The sequence below is a fragment of the Sorex fumeus genome, unplaced genomic scaffold, assembly GCF_029834395.1.
Source record: "Sorex fumeus unplaced genomic scaffold, SorFum_2.1 ptg000018l, whole genome shotgun sequence".
Taxonomy (NCBI): Eukaryota; Metazoa; Chordata; class Mammalia; order Eulipotyphla; family Soricidae; genus Sorex; species Sorex fumeus.
Genome location: NW_026606075.1, coordinates 25,967,497 through 25,983,444, shown reverse-complemented (window position 1 = coordinate 25,983,444; position 15,948 = coordinate 25,967,497). Strand labels below are relative to the sequence as shown.

Genomic DNA, 15,948 nt, shown 5'->3' with positions numbered 1-15,948 from the left:
CCTGACCTCACAGACTTGTTTTGGAATTTAACTCTGCCAAGGTATAGAATTGTGGCAATGTAAGTTGGGACTAAGTACATGCTGTCCATTAAAAACAATGCTGGGAGTGGCCCCTATAAAATAGATTAATAAATTATAAAGGCTATTGTTCTCAGCTCTAAGAAAAAATAAAATCATGCAGTTTAATATTTCGTGGATGGATCTAGAGGGCAACATGATGAGGGAAATCAATCAGAAGGCAAGAGTCAGACACAGAATTATCTCTCTCACATGTAGGTTAGCATTGTAGCATTGTCCTCCCATTGTCCATCGATTTGCTTGAGCAGGCACCAGTAACGACTCCATTGTGAAACTTGTTGTTACTGTTTTTGGAATATCAAATATGCCATGGGGAGCTTGCCAGGCTCTGCAGTGTGGGTGGGATACTCTCTGTAGCTTGCTGGGCTCTCCTAGAGGGATGAAGAAATCGAACCCTGGTCGGCCGCGTGCAAGGCAAACGCCCTGCCCACTGTACTAATCGCTTCAGCTCTATGTGTAGGTTATAAAGAAATCTAGTAGGAGAATAACAGATAGCCATAGGCAGCAGAACCTGAGAACCAGTATACAAAATTGAGCTTAGTTTGGGGAGCAAACAGGGGCAGGGAAGAAGGGAAGGAGGGAGATTGGGGACCTTGAGACAACAGTTGGGGGAAGCAGACAGTCAGGGAGAGGGTGTGAGGTTAGAACATTATGTGCATGGGTCCCTATCATGTACAGTATTGTAAATCACGGTGTTTTAAATTATAAGAAAAGAAAAAAGAGTCATGCACAATGCCACATTTGCCTTGGTGTCCCCAAGCAGTGTTGAACATCAAACTGCTAGAACTCAATTGGCCGAGTATTGCTGGTAGGGACCCTGAGTATTGCATGGGAGGCCCCTCGAAAAAGAAAAGAATGTATCTGCAATACTCAGCACACTGTTTTCCAAATGATTTAATTTCATGCCAAAAGAAATTAGTTTTAACTTATTTTCCTTTTATTAGAATAGAGAAACACCATTTTGGGGCGCACACCCAGTGGTGCTCAAGGTCTATTCCTGGCTCTGTGCTCAGGAATGACCCTCTGGCAATGCTCCAGGGACCAAATAAAGTGCTAGGGATATTTTGCTTGTTTGCTTGTTTGTTTTTTATAATGTGCTGCTGATCTTCTGAATACACTTGAAAAGATAGTTCTTCCAATGCAGAGGTTAAGAGCAGACATTGCTCTAGCACAGAGTTAAAACCAAGGGAAATGGGGCCAGAGTGATAGTAAAATGTGTAGAACATTTTCCTCGATTGTGGCCAACCAGGGTTCGATCTCTGGCATCCCAAATGGTCCCCCGAGCACCACCAGGAGTGATTCCTGAGTGCAGAGCCAGGAGCAATCCCTGAGCATCTCAGATATAATACCCAAAGCAAAAACAAATAAACAAACAAATACAAACAAAACCAAGGGAACTATAAAGCACACTTGGATATCACTGTTCAGGGTGCTGGCCATTTAAACCGTGGTCCTATGGGAGCAAAGTACTTTCCCCTATACTATTTCTTTGGCCCAATACTCTTCTTTGGGCTGTTGAAAGAGATTATGAAGAATGCAGCAAAATGTTACTGGCAGCAGAAAGTGATATCAATACTCCCAATAAAATGTGTGTTCCATCCTGTTTGTGAGGGAACTTGGGTGTTCTTTGGGGAATCCAATCCTTCATTAATCCACTCACCGCACCTTTGTAGAAGTAATATTGAGAATTTGCTTTGCTTTTTCTTTTCAAATTCAATGCCATTTTAAAAAATTTTGGGGGGGAGAGAATAAGTGAAAGTGGGATGAAATAAATGGAATTTTTGGAAGAGAAAACTGGATTTTAGAAAGCTAAGGAACTCACCCAGGATGATAAGAATAGTCAAAAATGATACAAAGATTCTAACCACTATCAGGATCTTGTCTTCAGATGGTTTTCTATGGTTCAATTTAGGTTAGAAATGCTACAGCAGGTAGGGCATTTGCCTTGCATTGTGGCCAATCTGGGTTTGATCCTCAGCACCACATATGGTCTCCTGAGCTCTGCAAGGAGTTATCCCAAGAGTAAACCCTGAGAAATGCCAGTTATGCCCCCCACCCCCAAAAAGTCAATGTGCAATTATAGTGAAAATAACAAAACACTTTGATAGTACCAAGAGGTGTCTAGCCAATGCTACATCCCCAGAACTAATATGATTAATAATTAATTTAATCTTAAAAGAATTTTCTATGCATTCTTGTACAAAGTGTGATTAATAATGCACACATACAGTCAATACCACTTAAATGGTAACTATATATGTATATATGTGTGATGTATTTATGCATACGATTTCAATATATATCACTGCATATTGAGAGGATCTTTGGGCAACACCTGGTAGTGCTCAAGGATTACTCCTGCCTCTGTGCTTAGGGCTCACTCACTGCAGTTCTTAGGGACCATCTGTGGTGCAGGGGATCAAATCTGATTTGGTGGTTTGTAAGGCATGCACATTACCCCTATACCATCTCCCCAGTCTCTTACTCTATACATTTAAAAAATCGCCAATATATCCTATATATATCTCTATATAAAAGAGGTAAAAACAATTACTTTTTGTAAGAGACAAAGTTAAAGATTAGAATAAAATTAAATCCTAAACTAGTAATATCCATAAATGGGATCTAGACACTGCCACCCTAGTACTCCGCTGGCCACGGCAAACATTTGTACAAAACTTGTACATTTTGAAAAGCACTTTGTCACATGTTTGGAAATTCACATTCAAAAGGGGGAAAGTTATATGTATTGAGATAGATGTTCAAGAGGCAGAAGCAATAGTGGGTAGAGTTTGCCTTGCACACAGCCGACCTGGGTCTGATCTCCAGCATCCCACTTGATCCTCTAAGAACTACCAGAAGTAACCCCTGAGACTTCCCCACAGAAAAAAAGAAAAATCAATGAGCTGGACGTTTCGGTCACCTCCAGTGTAAAAGAATTAGGTATAATCTATATGAATGAAGGAACAACCACTGGACTAGAGCTGTTACCGGCTGGATTCCACGGGATGTCAAAAGACTGTGTGGCCGCCCACCTACCGGATGGTCAGACTTCTTCATCAAGATCATGAATGATTGGTTTGAGGCTCTTCGTGTTCCTAGAGCGAACAGACACCATTGGGCTACACTAGCATGTGTCAGGGACAAATGAAGACATTACTGGCGCCCGCTCAAACAAATCGCCAATTTACGGGAAGTCAAGTGATCAAGTGATAATCTGTATGAGCAGTGAATGGTAGGGGAAACTGAATAAATACTTATTTATTATTATAAAGAAATAGCATCAATTTCTTAGAAAAGTATGTAGCTATTAAACATCTCGATGAACAATACTAAATATATTGCAATACAGAAAATGCTCATGATACTCTGGTTTTTCTTCAGATGTATAAATCTTTCACCTTTCCCTAAAGATTTCCATGGAGAGGAACAATTGTGAATCAATTTTTTGAGGCCTTGATTCTGTAAGGTTATATAAAAAAAGAAATAAAATGCTTATGATAAAACTCTAATTAAAAAGAAAATATGTTTACATATGCACATATTTTGACTTTACAAAAATTATCTATACCTGGACAAGATTGCAAGAGAGAATAGAAAACTAAGAGCGTGAGGCAATTTCCACTGCTGTCGCCAGGTTATTTATGTAATAAATGAACGTAAAACTAAGAATTTATTAGACAGAGCCAGGGATGTGACTCAGCAAGAGAACACATGCCTTGCAATTGGCGCCTGTATCCCTAACCCTCTGACAGGGATGCTGGGGAGGGGGCCTCCAGCGTCTTCTGGCACCATGCGGTGCCACAGATTGAACAATGAACCACACGTAAGAGAGGCACCTCAAACTCTAAGTTTTCTCTGTCTCCAAACATTTTTAAATGCCCTTCAAAACCTTTTTTTAAAAAAAAAATTTCGGTAAATGATTTTAAGAAGCTTTTTCATGTCTGCTTTTACAATGATTTGTTTCTCATAAAGTCTCCCAGTTTACGATTAACTTGAGTTTCATAGAACTCGGAGCATACTTGAATCTGAGGATGGTGAAAGAGTTTAACCTACAAAGTGTTCACAAGTGAAATGAATATTTTATGAATCTTACATTTAATAATCGATGAAGTATGAACATGTCAATTAAATATTTATTCACTTCAATTTTGTGGTTTTCTTTTGGTATCTTGGAACCAATCTTTTTTTTTTTTTTTTAGATTTTAAATATTTCTTTGGGTTTTAAATAGTCTGTAGACTCCACACCGTGCCCATCCTATCTCTGGGGTAAAGGCCACAAACTCCCACAGTTCTTTCTCTAGAGAAATAGACTTCTTTCTTTCTTTGCTTCTACCTCCCTCCCTCCCTCCCTCCCTCCCTCCCTCCCTCCCTCCCTCCCTCCCTCCCTCTCTTCCTTCCTCTCTCTCTCTCCCTCCCTTTCTCCCTCCCTCCTCACTCCCTCCTTCCCTTTCTCCATCTCCTTCCCTCTTTCTTCCTTCCTTCTTTCCTTCCTTCCTTCCTTCCTTCCTTCCTTCCTTCCTTCCTTCCTTCCTTCCCCTCATTCTTTTCATTACTTTAAGTGGCTAGGGCTTGGACCTCATCTGACAGTGCTCAGGCCTCCTCTTGACTTGATTCCTGGAGGTTCTCAGGATATGTGATGTCTCTCAGGGTTAGAACCAGGGTTGCCTGAATACAAGGCAAGCATTATAATCCCTGTACTTCCTCTCCAATCTCTGGCTTTGGTTTCTTCACAGACTTGTTTCTGCTTTAAATCTTGTATTGGGGGCACTTCTTACTTACCATTCTGATCCTGATCTAAATGCTTTGGACACTCTTAAGAGAATGTTTGTGAACTGGGCAGAATAAGCCTCTTGACAGCAGGGCAGTAGTTGACCAAGAGTGCTTGTTTTTGCATTGATTACTAGATTTTATTGTTTACTAATATCTGAAATCTAACAAATAGATTTGTTCTAAATCTACTGATTTAGTGATCTACCAATCTGTCAATTGATTATTCACCTCAGTTTGGAATGTGATAGAGATCTTGCCAGTCTGTTCACAATTCCCTACTATATCACAGTGCCTGGAACATAGCAGGTGCTCAACTTTCTTTTTGTGGAATGAATAAGATGGAGTTGTGATTACTGTAGTCATTAATTAGGTCATTGATTCTCCCAGGAGTACTATTGGTTTGGGAACAAAAAGTAGGCTGCTATGACAGGTAGAACAATGGTTCACAAAGAAGACCCACTCTACTCTTCAAAAGCTCTGAGTGTGACCATTTAGGGACAAATAGATCCTGTGGAATTAAGGTTATTAATGACCTTAAAATGAGATTATTGTGAATTATTCTCATGGGCCCACTATGGTAACAATAGTCATTTGAAGCAGTAGAAGGAGGCAGGTGAGAAGGTCGAGGGATGCAATAGGAGAAAGTGGAGCTCTTAACTGATAGTTAAGTATTATGGCACCAGCCAGTGATGTGGCTAGTGTCACAGAATGAAAAAGCAATGAAAGATTCTCTGGAGACCCTCCAGAACAGTTTCTCAATCTCTTCTTTCCTTCCTTTCTTCCTTCCTTCCTTTCTTTCTTTCTTTCTTTCTTTCTTTCTTTCTTCTTTCTTTTTCTTTCTCTCGTAACTTTTTTAGTGAAGTAAAATAATTTTATTCATAAAATTTATTTAAAGAAATTATCTAGATAATGTGAGGCGAGAGAGAAATACATGTCCAAGGGATAACATGGGCTTCTCCAGAGGAGAAAAAGCTTCATCTTTTCTCTTATCGTGGGTCCTTTCCTCCCTGGAGCACCCCCATCCTAGCGGTTGTTTCTCTAGTTTCATGCCTTCATTTTTCACAATTTTCCCCATGACCCTTGTGGAAAACTTTGCGGTCCTACCTTAGAAAAACCATTATAGAGAAATCTTTATAGCCCCAATAAGATCCATTTCAGATTTCTAGCCCCTAGACCTTAAAGATTTTGTTTTTATTATCCATATCACACACTTTGTCACACTCTAGGGGTTATGTCATTTTTTCTAAATGTAGGAGTACTGCTATTTATTCAGCCATTGATTAAACTGATTGAACTGGGCGTGAGCTCCACGGTTATGTCATTTTTTCAGGGAAGAAGAGGCCTACAATCAAGAAGTCATATATCCAAGTCCAGAAGGCCACTTAATGTCAGCTCAATTGGGCTCCACATTGGCCAGTATGTGTATTGATATTATGAATACATCAGTAGCTCTCATCTGCTGCTTTATAACACATCCACTAAGGTGCATCAACTTAAAACAACAATGTTTGAGGATCTCTTGTCACTTCCTGAGTTTGACTGGGTTCAGCCAGGAGGTTCTAATCTGATTTTAGATTGTAGATTTCTAAATAAATAGATTTAGAGCTACAAGTTTTGACTATGGTTGCAGTCAGCCAGGTCTTCAGTTCCTGGAGGCTGAGTCACATGTTTGCAGTTAATGCTGGCTGTCAACTGGGAGCTCAGCTGGGCTCTTGACCAGAGCGCCACGCCAAAAACATATGACCTCTCTATGTTTTGGTCTTCTCACAACCAGAGGCCTCTGAGTGGCAGGGAACAGAAGCTTCCGGACCATTTAGAGGCTCTGAATGGGACTGACCCATGGTCACTAATGCCACCATCTATTGGTCAAAGCAGTTATACGGTCCACCCAGATTTGGGGGGGTGGGGAAGGGAATAAAGAAGTAACCCCCACTTCTTTATAAGGTCACATATTGATTAGCAGGTAGGATATGAAAAACATATAACGATTTTAAGGAGGCCATAAAATTAGGCTATAGCATCCTAATCTGGAGGGCCTGAAAATACTGCTGCAATCTCACAATTCATGAATTCTTCTTGATCTTCTATTATTTGTAAGGCACTGTGTGCTGAGCCTTTGGAGGGTGTCAGAATAATCAGGAGCAGGCCCTGACCTCCAACGATGTCCGCTCCTCCAGAACTCCTCCTGGGTTCTAAGTGGTGCTGTTTGAGCCGAGAACCTAGGAGGCTTCCAGGAACAGAACGAGGGAGATGTGCTGAAGGAGCAGAGGGGCTGTGAGGGAAAAGCTCGAGCAGGTAGAAACCTTTGTAAGTGGGGGAACCTGCAGACCTTGCAGAGGGGAGTGGAGCTGCTTAACAGTCAGGGAGGTGGGAGGGAGATAGTAGAGTCATCTCACAGGGCCAATTTAAGTCAGTATTTTGGCTCAAGTTGGGGGAGTTTTCATGGTGTATAGAGGGAAGAGTTGGCCCTAGTCCACTTCATACTTCCAGGAGGAAAAGCAGGGACTTAACTCAGGTGTGCGTGAGACATGTGTTACCTGATTATGAGGAATACCTATAGTAATAAAAAGTTCCGCCAATCATTGGAAACAGGTGCATTTAATTTTCACTGCTTCGCTGCATTAATTGACATCTGGTAACTTCCCCCTCTGCACCCCCACCCCTGCCCCGAACCTGCTGGGCTTGGGGGTGATGTTTGCCCTGCTTCCTGCCTTCTGCTGCTTTGTCTTGCAGCTCAGTGCCGGAGTTCTGCACACAGCAACCGGAATGGCCACACATGTCAGCGCCTTTCTCAGGGGAAGGTGGAACTGCCTCTGCCTGGAGGTGAAAGTGAGTCTGCTCCCAGAAAAACCGGCTTTGATTTCTGCCTTGCTTGGCAGGCTGTGCTGGGCACTGTGGTTTGCTCTGCTCACTCAGAGGCCTGCTGGGGAGGAAGTTGACAAAGGAGGAATTCTTTCCTGGCCGCCAGCTGCCTTGGAGACTTAATCTTGAGAAATAAGATCCGAAGGATGAATTCTAGAAAGTCATTGAAATTCCACAACCAAATGGTATCTTTGTGTTTTAAATATTTATACTTGCTGCATTAAAGCGTTCTCAACAGTCTAGAGAAGCCATTGGACCAGTCTGGGAGAATGATGAAGCTGTTGTTAATAGGAAGGAGAGTGACCCTTTCCACCCCCTTCACCGAGTGATCTTGTTTTCCTTTGGAAAGTCAATCCTTCACACTGATTTAAGGTGGCTGAAGTTGAAACTGGCGCTGGGAGAATTAACAAAGGTCCTCTGTGCTGGAATGAGCTGGGAAACATACCTCTCCTTTCTCCTCTATTTTCATTTCTCCTGTGAGAATATTCTTTCCCCTGATCTTTCTGAACCGTTCTTATATATTGTTTCAGCTGAAGAGGAGGATGTGATCTGAGCTACTTGGGGAGCTCTTGGACAACAGCATTTGGAGAATTGGTGAGGAACCAGCAGGGACCACACCAAGGAACTTCCTGTCTCACTGGAGGGCCCAAGGGCCTGCGTAAGAAGATGCTGCCCGTATCTTGGGACTGAAGGATACTTTCTCTTTCCTTCATGCTTTGTACCTCAAGAGAGAAGCTGCTTCTCACAGTGTTTCAATAAAACAGTAAAAGCAAGAGAGAGAGAGAGAGAGAGAGAGAGAGAGAGAGAGAGAGAGAGAGACAGAGAGAGAGAGACAGAGAGAGAGAGACAGAGACAGAGACAGAGAGACAGAGAGACAGAGAGACAGAGAGACAGAGAAGCTGCTTCCTGACCAGAAGCAGCTGGCACAGAAAGCCATACCCTTCACACTGTGCCCACCAGCCCCTTCTCTCTGTTTCCCTTGCTGCCCCCGGCACAGCGGGGATTAACTCTAGCTGATCTCCTTCGCTCCTCCTCTCCTCCTAGTCTGCCTGCTGGTGACAGTCACCAGCTCCCAACCTCCTCCCATCAATCTGCCACTGTTTCCTGGTCATAAGTCTTATGCAGAGTCAGCAATTTCTGGCTTCAGATCCCATCTCTGCCACTTCCCTTCCCAGTCTGTGGCGTTGAAGTCGTCATTAAACCTCTCCAGAAGCTTTCTGTGAAAAGGGGAGCATAGAAGAGCTCATTGCTAGTCTTATTGTGGATGAAAAGTCATTAGCCCTTATGTTCATGTTTTGCACACAGGAGGGAGCTTGTGTTTTGATCCTTGGCACCAAACAGTCCCTGGAGCAGCACAAGGAGAGATGTCCAGCAGAATAGTCCCTGGGCTGGAGAGATAGTGCTGTGGGCAGGGCGCTGGCTTGGCATGTGGTCTACCCAGGTTTGATCCTCAGCCTTGCACGTGGTCCACATAGTACCACCAGGAGTGACCCTGAGGACAGACCAGGAGTAAACCCTGAGCACTACCCAGTGTACCCCCACCCTCCAATAAAGAATAGCCTCTAATCGCTGCAACAAAGCAAAGCAAAGCAAAGTGAAACAAAACAAAAGCTTTATTTAAAACAGAGTATTCACTGGGGGGTGGGGGGGGGAGGGGCTGGAGCAATAGCACAGTGGTAGGGCCTTGCACACAGCCAGCCCACTGAGTTGGGTTTGATTTCTCTGCCCCTCTCGGAGAGCCCAGCAAGATACTGAGAGTATCTCGCCCGCATGGCAAAGCCTGGCAAGCTACTCGTGACGTATTCAATATGCCAAGCACAGTAGCAAGTCTCAAAATGCAGACGTTACTCGGCCCACTTGAGCAAATTGATGAACAATGGGAGGACAGTGACAGTGACAGTGATTCACTGCGGGGTGGGGGGAGTGAGTGGCAAGCACATTTTATTTTATTTTTTTTAATAGTGAGACATCATGAGGTACAGTTGCAGACTTACACATTTTTGTGCTTGGGTTTCAATTATACAATGACCAAACACCCATCCCTCCACCAGTGCGCATTTCCCACCACCACGGATCCCAGTATCCCTCCCACCCCCCATCTCCCCATCCCACCCTGCCTCTGTGGCAGGGCATTTCCCTCTCTCTCCTTTTGAGTGCTGTGGTTTGCAAAAGAGGCATTGAGTGGCAATCATGTTTGGTCAATAGTCTACTTTCAGCATGCTTCTCCCATCCTGGGAGGGTCCTCCCAATAAAGGGTGTTGGGAGGCAAGCGCATTTTAAGACCAGGTGATGTGGCCTGGCTGTGCTTATTCATGTTCTCTTGTCCCCAACTGCCTGCCTGCTCCGTGTCTGCATTCCAGGCCCCCCTGGGCTTTCTGCCCAGCTACTGCTCTGCGTCCAGGCTCTTTCACACCGGTCCATTGCCTTCCCCTCCATGCTGGATGCCCCCTTCCTCATTCTCTCACCCTAATGCCGCCTCTTAGCTGCCATCTGTAGCACAGCACTGTCCTCTCATTGTTCACCAATTTGCTCGAGCGGCCCAGTAACATCTCTTTTGTGAGACTTGTTACTGTGTTTGGCATATCGAATACATCACGGGTGGCTTGCCAGGCTTTGCCGTGTGGGCGAGATACTCTCGGTAGCTTGCTGGACTCTCCGAGAGGGGTGGAAGAATCGTACCTGCTTAGGCCAGGTCGGTATTGTGCAAGGCAAACGCCCTACCTGCTGTGCTCCAGTCCTATCCCCCAGTTTTTCTCTTATACCTCCAGGTCAGTGGAGGCTGGGTGTGATGTGATGGTGGGTGTGAGTAATAGGGTAAAAAGCCCAGAGAGGGATGAGAGTATGGGGGTGTGGAGGCAAGGGGAGAGGTCTGCAAGGGCTGGGGCAGTACGCTGAGTGGACCCTCTACAGGGAGAGGAGAGAAGCAGAGAGCGGGGCCCTGAGTGAGTAGGGCCTTTGGCCCACAAGAGGCACTAGGGAGAAGGGGCCCTTGCTCAGAGCAACTATAGAAATGCTGACTGGGTGCCCTGAGGCTTTTTCTCACTGCACTTCAGCTCCTGGAAGGCACTGAGAAGTCCTGTTTTTAAGCCTGTTTCTTACTTTCTTATCTTTTATGTTTGAGCTCAGATGTCAGTTCTTCCGGCAAGTCTGTTCTGTTCGGCATGTCCCCTCTCATTCCAAGCCACTCTCTACTTCTCCTTCAAAGCACTTTTCACAGTTTGTAAATGGTCATTTGTATTGTAATTAAAAGTAGGAAGGAAAAAAAAAGTAGAAAGAGTTCACATGCTAGAAGGGAATTATTTCTGAGAAGCAGGTTGGGGTGGGCAGACTATGTTCCCTGGGCCCTACCTCCAGAAGAGAGACTAGACTCGGTGTTGGTGCTCAATGCTCAGTGCCCAGTGCTTGTTGCTCAGTGCTCCATGTGCATCTCTGGTGCCAACTGTACTGGGTGCTCAGGTTGGCCTCACAGTCTGAGGTGGGCAGGATTGGGGGATGCTATGAATGGCCTCCCACTGCGCCAGGCCTTGAGAGAATGTCAGGAAATGTCAACAAAGATGAATTGTGTTTTGGTATCAGTAATAAACCAGAGTCCTTTGGATTTGATGCTTTTCTTTCCTCCAGTATCCTGTGGGGTCACCTCTTCCCTTAGCACTTATCCACGACCATATTGCGATTGGAAACATATTATTATTATTATTATGGGCTGGAGCAGTAGCACAGCGGGTAGGGCGTTTGCTTTGCACACGACTGACCAGGCTGACCGGAGTTCGATTCCTCCACCTTAGATTCCCTTGGCTCTCTTGGAGAGCCCGGCAAACTACCAAGAGTATCTCCCTCACACAGCAAAGCCTGGCAAGCTACCTGTGATGTATTTGTTATGCCAAATACAGTAACAACAAGTCTCACAATGCTATGGGACCCACTCAAGCACATCGATGAACAATGGGAGGACAGTGACAGTGGCGGCTTATTTTGGGGGTCACACCTGGCGATGCTCCTGGCTCTTCACTCAAGTATTACTCCTGGCAGTGCTTGGGAGACCTTATGGGATGCCAAGGACTAAACTTGGGTTGGCTGCATGCAAGGGAAACTCTCAATCCGTTATACTATCACTCCAGTCCCTGGAAGCATCTCCAATCCCTGTCACTAACTGATCAGTGACATGCTGACCTCTTGGATCAGGTAACCAAGACATCCTCCAAGTCAAGCTCCAGGAGAGAGAGTCTCTTTCATTATTTTTTCTTTTTAATGTTTCAATGTAGAGCATGTAGTTTTGATCAAGTTCAAAGTGTCTGGAAAAACTGCTGGGAGAAACATATGCACTCCTTAGATGTTGTTTCTTCTCTAACCTCCAGTGTCCTGGGCACACACATACTTTGTCTTTTTCAAACGTGCAAGGAGGATTCAGCCAATGCATTATTAAATATTCATCTTTAACAGGCCCAGTGCTTCTGATAGATAAACAGTAGCGCCAAGGTGAGTTGCCAGAGGCTGTCTCGATCAAAAGCGACTCCTCCAGTATGAAATGTTGTCTTTGGCAGGGAGCCCGTTGCCTCAAGAAGGAAGCTTTGTTTTTGCATTAGGGATAGTCAGTGTGTCTTATTTTTGTCCAAAGGCAAGGAGACCTCTTGGAATAAGAACCTCACCTCACCTTGCAAGTCGCTGGAGAAGAATCAAACACTGCATACAAGGAATGCAGGGCTGGCTGGAAACAGGAAAGCGGAGGTGGAAGAACAGAGGGGCAGAGGACAGAGGCGGGAAACCTCCTGCTTCCCGGGGCTGAGCTACCCCCTTTCCGGGATCATTCTCAGTGGAAAGAGAAATTCAGTGTCCTGGGGATGGAACTTCTGGACTACTCCTTCGTTTCTGCTGCCTCTTTCTGGATGTCACAAACCTTGCCCCGGTGCTAGGGAGGAGCTGGGACAGAGCACATGCTGTGCTAACCCATCTTCCATCCTCAATGCCCTTGTGGGTTCAGTCTTCTCACTCTCTTCCTTAGTTTGTTTGCACCTTCAATGAATGGAGATTTGGGGTCTGGCTTGATAGTACAGCAGGTAGTGAGCTTGCCTTGTACATGACCGACCCAGGTCCAGTCCTGGCACCCCATACAATCCCTGCCAGGGGTAATCCCTGGGCTCAGAGCCAGGAGTATGCCCCGAGTGCTGCTGGATATGGACCAAACCCTCTGCCGCACCCTTCCCCCTCCACAATAAAGGAGACATGCCCCTACTTCTATCCTTTTCTTTCTCCTTCCCCATTGTTTAGTACTCTTAAAGGTTTTTTGTTTGTTTGTTTTGGGGGTGGCATCTCCTTGATAATAAATATACTTAGGTTTTCAACTTTGTTAATACCTCAAGTCTTTTTTTAGTAGGTAGAATCTTTGCTCCCTACAAGGGACAGAACACAGGATTTCACTTGCACTGAGTTCACTAGAAAGATCCATTCCTGAGAAGGAAGGTTTGTTAGCCTGCCTTGAATTACAGAGCTAGACTTTACCATTTTTCTTTTTTTGTTTTTCTTTTCTTTTAGTAGTTGGCCCATACCCTTACTCAGGCCTGTGCTCAGGGCTTACTCTGGTCTCTGTGCTCAGGGGTCACTCCTGATTGTGCTTGGGGGACCATATGTGTTGGCAGGGATTGAATAGTGGGTTGGTTTTGGGTCCTCCTTTTAGTTTTCACACTTATAAATAATGCTGTGTGAATGACTCCTGCTCTTCTTCCTAATGATGTGCTCTTACCTCAGCAGAGATGGGCAAGTGGTGAGACACTTGTGAAGGTGGGCTGAGATGCTAAGGCTGTGGATTAAGTCATTTTGGATTTGACTGTGCAGTTTATATATCCCTGAGGAATGGACTGAAGCTGCAGGAACTTGTATGGTGATCACTGGGAAAGCATTTCCATCACGGATTGAGGTGTGACAGAATGCTTGCTCTTCATAATACATTGCATTTTTTAACTGTTGAAGGTAGTAATTAAAGTTCTGAAAAAGTATAGATTTATGTGGCACCAAAACAACAACAGTCAAACCATAGGATTAAGACTGTTATAGTAAAGAACCCTTCCCACCCCTGTCCTTGTTTGTCTGGTTCTCACTACCCTGACATACTCACTCATTATTATAAACCCTTCTGCTCCTTCTATTTCTTTTTTTTTTCTTTTGGGTAACACCTGGAGATGCACAGGTGTTACTCCTGGCTCTGCACTCAGGAAGTACTCATTGCGGTGCTCAGGGGACCATATGGAATGCTGGGAATCGAACCCGGGTCAGCCGCATGCAAGGTAAATGCCCTGCCCACTGTGCTATCATTCCAATCCTCATCCTTCCATTTCTATATGCATATATAACTCCCATGAACATATTGCACTCACTTCATTCCTGCATTCTTTTCATCTAGTGGAGCATACTTCTATATATTTCTCCACATTCTCATTTTTTTTTCCGTTTAACAAAATAAAGTGGTGATTGTTTTGTAGAGTACAAAGTGGGAGGGACATGGACATTTAAGTTGTTCCCAAGTTTTTGCTATTACAAACAGAACTGCAAAGCCTAAACATGTATGTGTCTGATTTCTTTTAACTCAAATGTTAACATTGTAAAATACACATATTATACCATTTACCATCTCAACCATTTTGGGGCACTCAGTTCAATAATGTTAAGTATACTTGTTGTGCAATCAATGTCTGATACTTTCCTTGCCTTCCTTGCCTTCCTCTCTTCTCTTCTTTATTTTCTCTACTTCCCCACAGCTCTGGTTTCTGGCCTTCTTGATGTTGGTTTTGTTCACAGGTGTGGGGATATCTCCCTGTAATCTTGATTTCCCTGATACTTATTGATAATGAGCATTTCCCTGTCTTCCTGATAGTCATCCCTCTGTCCATCCTCTTTTTAAAAAAAATTTATTTTCATAAGGTTGTTCACATTAATTGATTACATTCAATATTTTACATTGATTACATTCAACACCAATCATACTACCATTACACCTTCCCACCACCAATATTTAGAATTTTCCCACCACCATTCAAGCCTGCCTGCCAGGGGCAGATGCTAGATAATTTATTTTGTATTGCTTATTATGGATATTATGAGAGGCTGTGTAGCTACAAAAGTGGCCGTGTGCTTCTGGAATTTTAAAATTAAAAATGGTTGGGGTCCAAAGACATCTCTGTAGGTAACTAATTCATTTTGAGATTCATTTGGAAGTCTCTGAATCAAGGCTGTTGATACACTGAGATGGTACCTGGAGGAAGTTCATGGGTGTGACAGCCAGGACCCCAAGCCGGCGGGAAGGTCTGGCCCATTTTTGCTGGTGCCATGTGGTCTGGAGTCTTATTGAGCCCATGTACCTGGGTTTTGCTTCTGGAAGCTCATGGCCATCAGGGTTTCATTTGGAGTGGGCAGAGAGGGCACACCCGCTCCATCTGAGGTGCCCTGGTGGAATTGGCTCTGTGCAGGGTCCAGAGAGATCTCTGGTGAGCTGCTGTCTTCTGGGCTTCACTGCTATATCTCTCTCTCCATCCTCTTTGATGGAATGTCTCTTGAGCTCTCCTTCCCATTTTTTTTGGATGGGCTGTTAGTTGTGGTTGAGTTTTGTGAGTACCTTAAGTTACCCGGGGCTGGAGCGATAGCACAGCGGGTAGGGCGTTCGCCTTACACGCGGCCAACATGGCCGACCCGAGTTCGATTCCTCCGCCCCTCTCGGAGAGCCCGGCAAGCTACCGAGAGTGTTCGATATGCCAGACACAGTAACAACAAAGTCTCCAATGGAGACGTTACTGGGCCCGCTCGAGCAAATCGACGATCAACGGGAGGGCCTTTTGCCTTTTTAAGTTACCCAGAACTGGTTTCTGAAAGGGTCCTTGAACTTTGGATGTAAAATTCGAACACAAGCTCTAGGTGATTGTGAAATCATTTATTTAACAACTTTCAAAAGGTAGTTTAGGATTCCCCAATGTTCTATGACCAGGCCTCACACTGTTACCCGCTGGTTCCTTTGTGCATTGTCCTTGGTCCATGCTGGTCTCTCACTGGCTCTGTCTCTCCAAGTAAGCTCCTGAGCTTGCCTACTGGGGCAGGGCTCTTTGTTCCTCAGGCTTTTTTATGTTCTTAGGCAACAGGTGAATGGGTGAGTTTTTTTTCTCCAGTGGGCAGGAGAGAGGCCAGAGAGGTAGTTGCCTGACCTGTGTTCCATTTTATAGGTTTGCTGTCTCTGCCCCTTATCTATTTACATTG

General features: G+C 44.5%; 1 pseudogene; it reads left to right on the top strand.

Annotated features, from left to right (window-relative positions):
• Nucleotides 1–3,442: 3,442 nt before the first annotated feature.
• LOC130021904 (uncharacterized) lies at nucleotides 3,443–3,550 on the top strand (annotated as a pseudogene).
• Nucleotides 3,551–15,948: the final 12,398 nt, after the last annotated feature.